Here is a 14178-nt window from a genome sequence, read left to right as displayed (position 1 = left end):
AATGCACCTCTGGCAGCGGATACCAACCCCAGAAGAACACCCTCTGCAGCTCCAGCGAGGGAATGGGCGTGCTGCTCTGCCAATGCACCTCTAGCAGCAGGTACCAACCCATGGAGAACACCCTCTGCTGCTCCAGCGAGGGAACGGGCGTGCTGCTCTGCCAATGCACCTCTAGCAGCAGGTACCAACCCATGGAGAACACCCTCTGCTGCTCCAGCGTGGGGACAGACGCGCTGCTCTGCCAATGCACCTCTGGCAGCGGATACCAACCCCAGAAGAACACCCTCTGCAGCTCCAGCGAGGGAACGGGCGTGCTGCTCTGCCAATGCACCTCTAGCAGCAGGTACCAACCCATGGAGAACACCCTCTGCTGCTCCAGCGTGGGGACAGGCGCGCTGCTCTGCCAATGCACCTCTGGCAGCGGATACCAACCCCAGAAGAACACCCTCTGCAGCTCCAGCGAGGGAATGGGCGTGCTGCTCTGCCAATGCACCTCTAGCAGCAGGTACCAACCCATGGAGAACACCCTCTGCTGCTCCAGCGAGGGAACGGGCGTGCTGCTCTGCCAATGCACCTCTAGCAGCAGGTACCAACCCATGGAGAACACCCTCTGCTGCTCCAGCGTGGGGACAGACGCGCTGCTCTGCCAATGCACCTCTAGCAGCGGATACCAACCCCAGACGAACACCCTCTGCTGCTCCAGCTCTGCTAATGCACCTCTAGGAGAGGGAATCAACCAATCCTCTGCTGCTCCAGCGTGGGGACGGGTGCTGCTCTGCCAATACACCTCTAGCAGCGGGTACCAACCCCAGAAGAACACCCTCTGCTGCCCCAGCTCTGCCAATGCACCTCTAGCAGCGGGTACCAACCCAAGAAGAACACCCTCTGCTGCTCCAGCATGGGCACTAACGCGCTGCTCCATTATCTGGACATGGTTTCACTTCATTAGTACCAGTCACCTCAGTTCTGCCACGCAACACCCAGCTACTCCTGTGCGGAGACGCTCCAGAGTTAAGCAAATGCATTATACCCAGAACACGCCCGCTGTGCTAGTGCCAGGCTCAACACACACTCTGCCCAAATACCTCAATTCTGATGTATCAGACACAGTTTTTCCAGCGCTGAAAAGCAGCATCCCTCTGATGCACCTCAGCCCCTTCCCAGGGAAGCCCCTCCTGTGCAAGTGATGCCGGGGCCAACACATAGCTCTGTCAAAGCCTCTCAGATAGAAGACGCAACAGCCCTGCTACTCCAGCACTAAACTCACCAGCAGCTGTCAATATCCCAATACACCGGGGCCGACACTTTGCTCAAGCAGTGAACCTCAGTTAGGATATGTGCCACCTGTGCTAGTCACACACAGCTCTGTCAATGTCATTCAACTATGGCACAGAGCACTCCCTCTAAAATACACATCTGTTCTGCTATGTGATAGGCCTGGCAGTTCGAGCTGGACTGTTCCCATGGGGAGCAGGGTCCAGACTGATTTGCATATGTCTGGGTCCAAACTGGGGTGGCGCAGTGAAGAAAAGAACGATGGATGTAACCAGGTCTCTTGACTGGGGGTTGAGTGATTGAAAAGTTTCAGCACTCCGTCCATCATCTTTTGTCTGCTATGTGACAGGCCTGCTTGCTCCATCACTAAGATAAATGCACAGCTCTGCCAATGCACCTCACATCTGCTATGCAACATCCCAAGCAGTGCAAGAATGAGACCCTGCGCCAGCCCTTCAAGGCACCTCAGTCCAACAGGCGCGCTACGGATATCTGCTCTTATTTGAGGGGTTTGACATCTGTTTTCCAAGAGGAGCGGTGCAGGGCAGTCCTGTGAAAGTAACGGCTCTGCACTTGAAATATTTAGGGCAGCAGGTGTTGTGGGCCTCCTGCCCACACAGCACATTCACACAAACGATATATCATTTGGTAAGTGTGAGCCCTCGCAGCTCGGAGCCCAGGGACGCCCGCCGCAGCCCCCTCTGACCGCACGCTTGGCAGCAGTTGCTTTCGGTTGTCCCACAGCCAGCTTTGATGTCACCCAACACTTGTCCTGTCAAGGTGGAGGCTACTGGAGGCTACCGAGCTGTCAGAATACCGCTCCCGCTAACGTAGGAGCGAACCATTCCTGACAACCCCGGGGGCCCATGGCCGCGGACCGGATAGGTGGGGGGTCGCTGTTTATTATGTGCATTGGGCGGGTTGATGGGGCGCTCAACAGGTCCCCCCGGTAGGATGAGGACGTCCTGTGGCCTGGTGTTGGGGGACACTGCTCCGGGCATCAGGATGGGACGCCTCGAGGTGGGCGGAAGTACTGGTGTTTGGCTTCAGAGGCCCCGGTTAGACGGGCACAGGGCATGACCACTTTACAGGGGTGTTGGGGGGGGGGGTCTCCCACATGAACCTGTTCATGGCCAAAGTACAGTCCAAACAGGCTGTGTTCATCTTTTCCTCCAGGGGTCGGGGCTTTGGTTTGGCCCTCAGTGACGAGTGCAGGAGACCCCGAGTCATCGCGGCGTTTGGTCTGTGTTTCTCCCCAATTGTAGTGACCCCTAACTTAAGGACTTAAAGAACTAACAGCACCCAAAAATGAAAGGACTTGGAAAGACACCCCTTATGTAGAGACACACACATGAACGATGCATGTGCGGACACTCGAGCATGTGTAATACTGGTGCTCTTCTGAGGCTGCGACTGAACAATAACTGATGTGGCCCCTCTACTTATGCCTTTAAAACGTTTTCTTCTGTTTCTCCTTATTTGGATTACAACATTCCACCTCTAATGGACATAATGTTCGTCGAGCATTTCTGCAAGGGCAATACAGGTGACAAAATGAAGGGCCATACAGGTGACAAAATGAAGGGCAATACAGGTGACTAAATGAAGGGCAATACAGGTGACAAAATGAAGGGCGATACAGGTGACAAAATGAAGGGCGATACAGGTGACAAAATGAAGGGCGATACAGGTGACAAAATGAAGGGCGATACAGGTGACAAAATGAAGGGCAATACAGGTGACTAAATGAAGGGCGATACAGGTGACTAAATGAAGGGCAATGCAGGTGACAAAATGAAGGGCGATACAGGTGACAAAATGAAGGGCGATACAGGTGACTAAATGAAGGGCAATACAGGTGACAAAATGAAGGGCAATACAGGTGACTAAATGAAGGGCAATACACGTTACTAAATGAAGGGCAATACAGGTGACAAAATGAAGGGCGATACAGGTGACTAGATGAAGGGCAATACAGGTGACAAAATGAAGGGCAATACAGGTGACTAAATGAAGGGTAATACAGGTGACTAAATGAAGGGCAATACAGGTGACAAAATGAAGGGCAATACAGGTGACTAAATGAAGGGCGATACAGGTGACAAAATGAAGGGCGATACAGGTGACTAAATGAAGGGCAAGACAGGTGACAAAATAAAGGGCGATATAGGTGACTAAATGAAGGGCAATACAGGTGACTAAATGCTCTTTCTCGTTGTACCTGGAGGGAGAGAGGGGCTATTATGCTGCAAAATGCTTAGTACCGTAAAAACTGCCAGTCACTGATTAACTTGTGAGCAAAGAATGTCATCCACCAATGATGTGGCAAACAATAAAGGATACTTATTAAGGACTACAGTAAGAACAAACAACGGGGGCCACTATTGGAAAGACTAAGGAAGCCCCGCTCTGTGATAACATAGGTCCGAAGAGTCTGGCCTAGTGGTTGACCTTTTCCCACCATATATTTCCCACAAGCCCCAGCACTGGCAACCAGCTCCCCTGGCCTAAGCACTCAAGGCCATCCCAACCTTCTCTACCAAGTGTCTATGATCCACAACTGACCACCTGAACATTACGGGCATCCCTGCACCCTTACGCACCACCACCCTGCACAACTGACCACCCCAACACAGAAAGTGATGTAAAGACAACCACAATACGACGATATCTTTGACCACAAAGACAATAACTAATTTAAGAACTAACACACACATGTGACAACACTCACATAAAGACAACCAATAACAGCTATTAATTTAAGGAACAAAGATGCTTACAAATATGGTTTTCAATAACCACACTTACTAATCCAAACGCCAAGAATGACACTGACTACTGTAAGCACCAAGTTAAAAAAAGAAAAAATAATTTAAGCACAACAATGGTGCCCATAAACATAAGAACTAATAACACTCACAAAGTAACCGTTATCAATTACACCCATTAATGGAGGGAGTAACATTGATATCAGCAAAGTCAAAAAGGTCGGTCCAGAATGTCCGGCGGAGCAAGGATAAGCGTTGATATATTGAACAAAATGACAACAAATAATGTAGGGACAAACAATTGTACCCATTTTTTGGAAGAATAAACAACACCTACTAATACAAGTAAAACAATAATACACAGCAATATAAGAACTGACAACGACATCCACTACTTTGTAAACCAACAATGCCCCTGCTAGTGTAAGAGCTGACAACAATGTGCAGATATGGGAAAGCTAAAAAAAAATAATGCTGATGAAAAAAACGATGCCCATTAGTGTAATAACTAACAACAAAGTCCATCTAAGTCAGAACTGACAACTACGCTTGCTAAACGTGTGGACCAAAAATGGCATCTAATAATGTGGACCAAAAATGGCATCTAATAATGTAAGATAATCAATCACTCAGTCATATGTTATCAATTCCCATTATAGCTAGGGCTATACCAGTCGCTATTAAGCCCGCTCTATCATTGTACATCCCAGCATGATGCTTGCCATTCCTATTCTGGGAAAGGTCTTTAACAACCAGTAAAACGAGGCACTGTAATATAAGGACAAAGAACCACCACCACAAGTGTACAGATTAACAATAGCAACACTGATATATAAAAAACAGCGCAGAGGAAGAGGTGTGGCGCCGCGGCCAGGGCGACTGACGCTGGAATCTGGGGATCAGGGTTCGATCCCCGGCTCCGGCGGCAGGTTAGCCCAGCACCATGTGACTCTGGGCAATAGCTTGCATAATCTTCCCGACGGCCCCCAGCGCCTAGAGACCCTAACGGGTGATTGTGCACTATACAAATGTGGATTATTATTATTATTATTATTACTAATGTAATGACAACCATGACTCTATAATGATCTGCAGGGATGACCGCCATCAAATAACACAGCAAACCGGTGTGCACCAATTATTTGCCATATAGTGGTGTGAAACAAATTATTTGAACTTTCATAACATCACTCAGCTAAGAAGGTGATATGTTTATTCATTCATTGTAACAAAATCTAAAATAAATCACAGAAAAAACATTTACATGCAAAAAATATTTTTCTTTAAAAAAAACATATTTCCTCTTGTCTTCCACAAATTCACACTAAGCTCAAATAGCCTCCTATCATTCGGACACAAGTAACTGCTGTCATCTAGAATGTCAACGGTATGTGTGCACAATATCAAAAACTATTACAAACTCGATGTCCTATAAAAGTAAACTATCTCAGGTTAAAGTTTGAGAGCAGTGTTTGGGCAGACTATATTTCATCATGCCCCTTCCCCAGGACAATTCTCCATCCCACCAGGGTCTTTTTGGATTAAACATGCATCTCCACAGAATCACTGGGGGCATATCTACAATAGAAACAATTTAAAAATCACTAAACTCATTATTCATGTACACAGTACACCTCGCACTATTCAATGAAACCTTTAGCAATGTGACCAAAATGTAGAAATTCCAAATAAAGAAAGGTACTGGAAAAACGACCATCCAAAATGAGAGTGCACTGCAGAATTCTGCTTACAAAGAACATCTTTATACTTTCTTCATAACTGTAACAATGTTTCCCTGGTGAACACATTTTCCGATTTTTCCCAGAAAGGAGTTTCCCAGAGTTGCTTCTTTGTATCCACCGGGGCACTGACTGAAGTCTCCATTCATATCACCGAGTTCTCCCTCATATATGGGGTAGCGTGCTACCCAGCCATCAGAAGCGGCTTGCTGGTCATCTGAATGACCTGATATAAATGCAATTTCAGACTCTTTCTGGTCCTGAGACTAGGGCGCCTAGAAGCTAGCACGCACCTGGGAGCCCTTGGACAGATGGTGGCGGAGTGGCGGGCACATGCAGAGATAGCGTGGAGAGCTGACAGCACATGTCAGTGTAGAGCCGAGGGCACAGGTCACAGTGTGAGAAGCTGAGGACACACAGCAGTGGCGTAAGGCCCTGGTGAGGCAGGGACACCTGCACGGTGTATGGACAAGCCACCACTGTTAGTGACTTTAATCAACAGCCTCCACAATCTGTCACTTCTCATAAAACCCGAGCGCCTAGAGGTGCGCTTTGTGAAGAGCCGACCCCATGAGATGCAGCAGTTGTACCCTTTCATGGTGTACAGTGTAGTGGCAATGAATGTTGGCAGCAATGCTACATACAGAACAAACAAACACAGTGTCTTAACCTGTCTCCCCAGAGCATGGGTTCCGGGGTAGCTTGCTACTCTCTGGGAAAAAAAGCGCTTCAACACCCCATCAGGGGTAACAAGCGCTCTATAAATGCAAACCTTTCTCCCTCTTCTATCCCTCCGTTATAGTTCGAAATCCAAATAACTGACTAACCTATCCACCACTCAAATTACTTTCATATTTCACTATACTAATTCAACACTAATCCTTTATGGGTTCCGGAGTAGCGTGCTACTCGCCGAAAAGGCGCTTCAACGCCTTGTCAGGGGTAGTAAGCGCTATATAAATGCAATTACAATACACTACAAACTGGTAAAACGAAATGGACTAACTGTGTGACCTTTGTCTGACCTGCAAGTTGTGACTTCTTTGCCTTATTAATGTGCATCAGAATTACACAACCACAAGGGCTTGGTCATTGTGAAAAATTCCCCCACCCAGGATTATAGAAAAAAGTAAATTACTTTAACCACATCCTCGCGGCACATTTTCCCTTCCTGCGCTGGGATTTTCAAAAACCCATTATTCATGACGAGCTGGGCTCGTCATGAGCGTGCTGGGAGGCTACCTCATGACGAGCCCAGCTCGTCATGAGCGTCGAAGGGGTTAAGAGGTGGGATATGTGCAGCAGCTGTTCGGACACTGTAGGTGGAAGGACAGCATCTATCTTTGGGTGGTGGAGGAGTGGGAAAGGGGCAGAGGAACAATTCCTGAGGTGGAAGAGGGGGGGATCCCTTTATGGAATGACGTGGAGATGGGACTGAATATATGCACAGTCTGAAAACTACTTTTTACAGCCTGTAATATAATTACAAATGGCAAGCAACCATTAATCTTCAAACGGAAACAACGCTCTTAAAATACAGGTCTCATCAGTGTGATGTTGCCACACTGCTCAGTTTTAAACCCTTGTAACCTTGGATTTGGTTAAATATACTGTAATAAAACAAGTACATACGAAAAGATACCAAGGCATAAACTATATTTGCAGATGCTATGGGGGGCATCATGAGTCACTCTAAGCGTTACCTCTAATGATTCATGGACTCTCCCCCACTCAAAAATGGTAATAAATAGCACATGATGCTCTGTGCAGATATGTAACTATGTGTGTGTATGTGGTTTGTCTGTTGGTCAAATTGGTCCACTGGAAGCAGAGATATATGTATATCAATGTGATAGTGATGAGTTAGTGGTAGTAAAAAAAATATATATCTTACTTAAGTGACACTTCTGTTAGTCTCGGGTAGGAGACTGTGTGTTAAGAGACAGCCTAAGCTATTTTAATGTTTATATATCATATAAGAGGAATTTCGTTTTCCGAATAAAAACAAAATAAAAGGAGCAGTCAAGCAGCGCACAGCACAACACAAATTACCTCCATTAATGTATTTTAAAACAAAACCAGTCGCAAAAATGTTTTCAGTTTCAGAAGGATGAAGCACGGTGCCTGCCTCGCCAGGATATGTACATGGAATTTGCAGGAATATTCAAGTGATGCATAAATGTGTAAGCGGAGGATACTCACATTATTTCTCTACAAAACGCAAAATAATTAGGCTACTTAATGACAAAATGAAGAAAAAATAAATACTGCTAAATATGTACATAAATGTTCTAAAAATCCTATAGAAGGGGACCTGTAAATATAATTCTGGCTGCTCACATAGCGCACATTCACTCATTGAATGGCCTTTTGTCATTTGAAAACAAGCGCTATTACATCACATGCGCAGACAAGAAAACAGTACTACAGTGTGATGCCGCGTGCTGCACTATTCATCTTCAGTTATGAGTTGAACATTTCTGGACGCTAAAATACTTATTTAATCATGTTTAAAAACATATTCTCCTTCTACTTTTATCTATGTCATTTTTATTTTCAAACAGTTTCTGTTTTCCCTCTCCACACACATGCTACTTTCCCGCTCTAACACGCATTTCCCCCATCCTTCCTTAGAGACTGAACTCCCTCCAGACACAAAGGAGATCAGTTACACACTTCTGAGTTCAATATATGACATATTACACTTTTTTGTGAAACAATAACAACCAAGGTTGGAAACATGAGGCCATGGCTAATTCAGGACAGTGTGAGGAATGAACCCAGGAAGAAAACAAAGAGAAATCCTGAATGATTGATGTGAAAATACTGAACTGGTCGAACAAATTCATGACACCTACTGCCACCAAATACCCTATATGTTACTATAAAAGTGTTAGTGTACCTCCGAAATATACTTCACAGCCTAAATTAGGCCTCCGCTGCTATATTATACATTTTACACAACAACGCTAGCATTATTATAAATCCAGTAAGGCCTGCAATAGCTAGCCCTCTTCATTGAATTGGAGAAGCCAATGCATATATAGCTATATATTTACACGATGCTCCGATTCCACGAAAGGCCTTTGTTCGAATAAAGAGTTTTTCTGTTGTTCTCATCAGTCAACACAGACTGACCAGCAGCGGACCAATCAGAAAAAAGCTTACATCACAAGTGGTTTATGACTGAGGCGGTACTCTAAATGTGCGCCCTGGTTTATAGATATGTTTGATGTGGCTAATTTTGAGAAAATTATTTATAAACTGAATGACAATTTGATTTATTTTAATTATGTATGGGGTCTTTTTAGAAATTCATGGGCACTTTGATTATATTTCACACCTTTATTGTTAATGTTGTTTACTCTCTGGTTTTGGCTCCATATATTTTTTGTGAATATACATTTTCATTTTGATGTTTCATTCAATTGTCACTGTATTAAACAATGTTATTGGCAATACATTTGTTTTGATTCATTGTTTATGTACTTTTGAAAAACATTTGAATTAATAAATAAAATAAAACAGCCCCAGCTCAATATAAAAAAAAACCTTAACGTGCACATAGCTGGCAATAAATAAACGCGATGCCACAAAGCACAGTCACGTGCCCCAGCACTGGAATGGCCAGGAGGTTGTTTCCTGCCATGTATTAGAAATCTGCATCAGTGGATCACCGCATAGTGTGCATGGCCCATAATGGTGGAAAACCTAGCTCAGCGGGTTAATGTCGCTACTGCAGAAATCTACACATAAGGTGCCGGGAACGGGTTATAATATTGACTGTGTCGACGTAGCCTTTTATCTGAAACACTTAGCATTGTATCAAACAACACAAACACATATTGTGAAAGTTCTGGGAAGCAATTCAGCTAGTATAGTGCACTGAAAAGTAAATATCTTTCCCTCTAAAAAACACCAGACCTCGAGCTCACCCAACAAGAACGCATTCCCTTGAGCAGCAATAACCGAGTTCGCCCTCAATGGGGGACTTCATCTCGTTTTTTTTCAACTGGGGTAGTTCTATAGGACAATCCTGGCCCTATGGACGCCTTTAAAGGGTGCGGGTTCTCTGCCTGTGCATGCTGACTGCAGGAGTCTTTACAGTACAGGATCTCTGAGCGATAGTACGGCGAGATGCACCATGTTGGTCCCAGGCCTGGGCTGTCATGTGACAATGCAATGCATTCTGGGGGTTGTAGTCATGGTCTGATTCCATTTAGCTAATCATTCCAATGGTTTGTAGGTTCGAATCTCAGGAAGAAGTGTCTGTGATGGGGCGTGTGCGGTGCCCTTTGGGGCACGAGTGGGGGTGACAGTTTCAGATGGATGGATGGGCAATTTGCCCTCGTGATGGGTGCACAGCAAAAGAAGATATTTTCAAGTTTCCACTCAAACACTTTGGTGGCATTCACTGAGTACCGTTATTCCGACCTTGCTCTACGTAGGCAGACAGAATATAAAATTACATGTGTAATAAACCAGTAGATGTGAGTGCTAGAAATGGGTAAATAAAGCTCCGGCATTTAGGGAAATATACTTATTTAAGAATCAACAAGTGTTTTAAGGGAACAGAGAATGACATTTCAAAGAATCAGCTAATGGAAAACGCTGCTTTATTCCCCCTTAAAAAGCCTATTTTGATTGAGGATTTTTTATTGTAACCAAGACATGTCTGCAGTAATTACTAACATTGATTCCTACTGACTTCGGCTAACTGTTCCAGGAACCACAATTTGGCAAGGAGTAAGATGGGGGAGGGGAGGGGCAGGCAAGAGTTTTAAACTTAAACTGCCTTAAACAGCTCTGGGACCGTTTAACCGCAAGGCTACGGCGCAGGCTTCACAGTGCAAGAAAATGTTATGAGATGTGCTTTTTTTGTACATGACAGGATTGTGAACGGACTACCTGCTACAGCCCACTGCCCCCTGCCCCAAAACCCAGAGCTCCAGGTAATACATGCGCGCACACGAGTGTGTGCGCGCGCGCTAGTGCGCGCTGAACCGTTTTACTTATCTGGCAACGATAAAAATAATGCAAAAAATGACATAAATAAACATTAACAGTAGTATTCATAAAGTAACTACGAGAGCGTGCTGCACCCTTGCTAGAACAGTATTATTGTGCTCTTCAATATTATTAGAAAGCAGCGCGTCAAACGTTGTCCTGAGGAAAACCACCCCAACATCTTGCCTCCACTGTCACCCCAATCCCTGCACTCCAAGACTCCCGCCCTCCTGGGTGCCTTGAGGCGACCGTGGGTGGCATAAAGCCCCACAAGGCAGCGTAGACTTCTGTTTCTAAGCGCTAGGATAATGGCCCCTAGATAGCAGGCACAAATACTACAAGCAAGCGTGCTACTGTTTTTGAGAAGGTACTCGACGTGCAATGCGTGCACGCACCTACGTGTCACTGTATGCGTGGATGGGGCGCGGACAAGCAGCCGTTCATAGCAGCAGGACGACGGGGGACGTGGGGCTTCTCGGCTGTGTGTGGAAACATGGAGGCAGTGAAAGGCTAGATGGATGATGCGCAGCACAATACATACATTCACGCAAACAATGATGCGCGTTGTGTCATGACAACAGCACACATATGAGCTCCATGATAAGTAACACTGCACCGTACACTGCTGAACTGAAATTAAAGCAGACACTCGCTTCTTTTGCACGCCCTATCTAATCTTGTAATAAACTGCTGAAATGTCGATTTTGGGGTGCCAGGTTCTCCTCTTCACAGCTGCATTCATGCGTCCTTATCTGCGATTTACAGCTCGTTTTTTTCGTTGTTTTTTTTGTTTTTTTCCCAAAGTCCGCATTTGCTTGCACGCCATCCGTTTTCATCTGCTCGCTAATTGTAATACCATTACAGCAGACATAATTTTATTAGTAATCAAGCAGTTCATCAAACGAGGCGGAAATAACTTTAATGCCAAGTTCTGCAAATGCCAAAAGGGTAATATCCATGTAAGATGTAAATACAGGGCTGCATGCTACAACACGTGACTGCAAATAAAAACACCCTTTCCAAAAACATAGACTATCTAATATGGAAATGCAAAATCTGCACCTTTCAGAAATATCGGTCTATAAAAATGTTTTATATTCGGCCAGATTGACTTCTGACATATCTGATTCTGAGACCGCGCCCCATGCAGCCGGGGCATATCTGCAGTCAGGGCCTTGAATGGGGTCTCAGGCAAATGTCCTACTGGGATATTCATGTAAACTCGAGTCTCTGGTATTTTCCCAAAGATGTTTTTGCAGCCCACCTTTTCACAAACTACCAGTGAGCGTGTAAACTTTGATGAAAGGCGCGATATATGTGCATGCTTTAAAATACATCAACACACAAACAAGAAAGACAAGAAAAACGTGCAAGCACTGGCCCGGATCCACCGGTCAGGAAACTTCCCCGAGGCAGAGAAGGCATGCTGGTCTGGCGGGTAAAACACAACACTATGCACGCTCTTGGGTTCGGAATGCAAAAGTTGTTTTATATCCTCCTGGCCGTTGACTTTTTTTCATGACTAAGCGTCGGGCGAACTTTGTACCAAGAAAATGATAGTTTGAGGAATTTTGATTTGGTCAAACTTCTTCACCATAGCCCCTACTAAAGCACCGCCCCTCCCCCAACACACAATGTGCCTCCACCCCCGATAAATAAAGAAGGCCACGTGAGGCAGAGAAGGCCTTTCCTGAGACCATTGTCTGGATGTGTGGCCAGGACAATGGCAGGAAGCCGAGCAGTCCGGCCTGGACTCGGAGCGCGCGCTCCAAGGCCGGAGCCGGGCAGAGTTCACCCCGAGGCGCCAGGACCCCTGGCCCAGTGCGGAGAAGCCCCGCTCTGTCGGATACCCCACTCTCCAGGCCCCCTTCGAGCCTCCAAGGGACTAGCCCCCGAGGCTTGCCCGGGCCCCACGCCCCCCTCGCACTGCGCGAGCCGCAGGAAGAAACAGGACCCGCACCGGCCACCTTATTAACCCCTCATGCTCATCCCGTGACCCCTGCCGACCCTGTCCTCCACCCGCTGAGAGCCCCTCCCCCACCTACTCTAAAACATGATAATGCGGGCCGGGTGTGGGGGTGAAAGGGCATTGTCGCCTTGGATACAGTTAGCAATCAATTGCAACAAAATTATGAATATTTTACCACGTCTTTGCCAAAGCGCCCTCTCACCTAATGTTTCACTTGGAAATCAAGGAAAGGGGACACGTGATGTGAGGAGTCTGAAGGGCAAATTGTACAAAACAGGGCAAAGTGAAGCGGAGAGGTCAGGAGACAGAGGCGCGGCAAGAGAAGTTTTTTTTTTTTTTAAAGTGGCCTGTCTCATCGTCCAAAGGGATACAGTCATACAAACACCCATCACGCGCACCGTACAAAACATTTAATACAAATCTCAGAGCTGAGGTTCGTCGGTTTCGATGTGCGGCACAAGGCAACAAGCGGCCAGAGGTAAACATGCGGGGCCAGCAGAAATCTCGCCCAGCCGTCCTTGCCTCGTCGCCATGTGTTTATCGGGATTGCATAACGTCTCCCTCCCAATGATTAACACGTCTTTGGAGGTGAGGTTCTGCGTAAACAGCGCGCGTTCTTTTCTGTCAAATGTCGAGCCAAAAACGGTGAAAGCAGCCACCTCTAGGCGCTGCCCAGGCGAAAAATGAAACCATTTATTGGCCCCATAAAGTCATATGAACACAAAGGAGCTGAGAGCTTATCCGGGCCCCGAAGGGGAGGCGCACATTTCATTTTCCTGCACGGCCTATTTTCAAAGAAGATAGTAGGACGCCACAAATGTAAAACAAACTGAAAAGGGCAGAACCGAAAGCGCTTTGGCGTAGTATCCGCAATGTCAACTTCCTTTAAACACATTTTGATTGCAAAGAACAAAGTAAATATTGTTACTGTAACAACCAGTGCAAAATCTGCAAGAACAATTCAGCCCTTACGGAATCAGCCTGTAAATTAAACAGAAATGCCAAAATGTGATAAACCAAAATAAATCTGAAGTAAAAACGCCAGCAATGAGAGAGAGGCTAGTCTAGTAGCAATAATAGCAAGACTCTAAAATAGAAAAACAAAAATAGCTGGATTTCAAAAATGAAACTTCTAGTACTGGGATGAACCCAAAACATCGGAAATAAAACTGTATTTCCCAAAGTTAGTAATATATTTATATTCCAGTTCAGGGTAAATAAATTACCAGACACCGTTGATATAAGGCCAAAAATACATAGTTTTGAATCACCTATGTGCAAGACAAAAACAATAATTTCATACAAAGAAAAACAGATGTTAAGCACAATGCATTTCTAAAGCAGGCGATGAGGTAAATATATTATACATGTCATTGACAGGGAAAATATGCATTAATTTCATTTTTAGCTGTTGTCACGA

General features: G+C 45.6%; 1 protein-coding gene across 3 annotated transcripts in view; it reads right to left on the bottom strand.

Annotated features, from left to right (window-relative positions):
* The window catches only part of BAHCC1 (BAH domain and coiled-coil containing 1), a 557942-nt gene that overhangs the window by 347202 nt on the left and 196562 nt on the right, over positions 1 to 14178 (bottom strand). The window lies entirely within an intron of this gene.

Source organism: Lissotriton helveticus, chromosome 7, assembly GCF_964261635.1.
Source record: "Lissotriton helveticus chromosome 7, aLisHel1.1, whole genome shotgun sequence".
Lineage (NCBI taxonomy): Eukaryota > Metazoa > Chordata > Amphibia > Caudata > Salamandridae > Lissotriton > Lissotriton helveticus.
The sequence above is the reverse complement of the archived record's forward strand: the minus strand, read 5'-3'. Positions and strand labels throughout refer to the sequence as shown.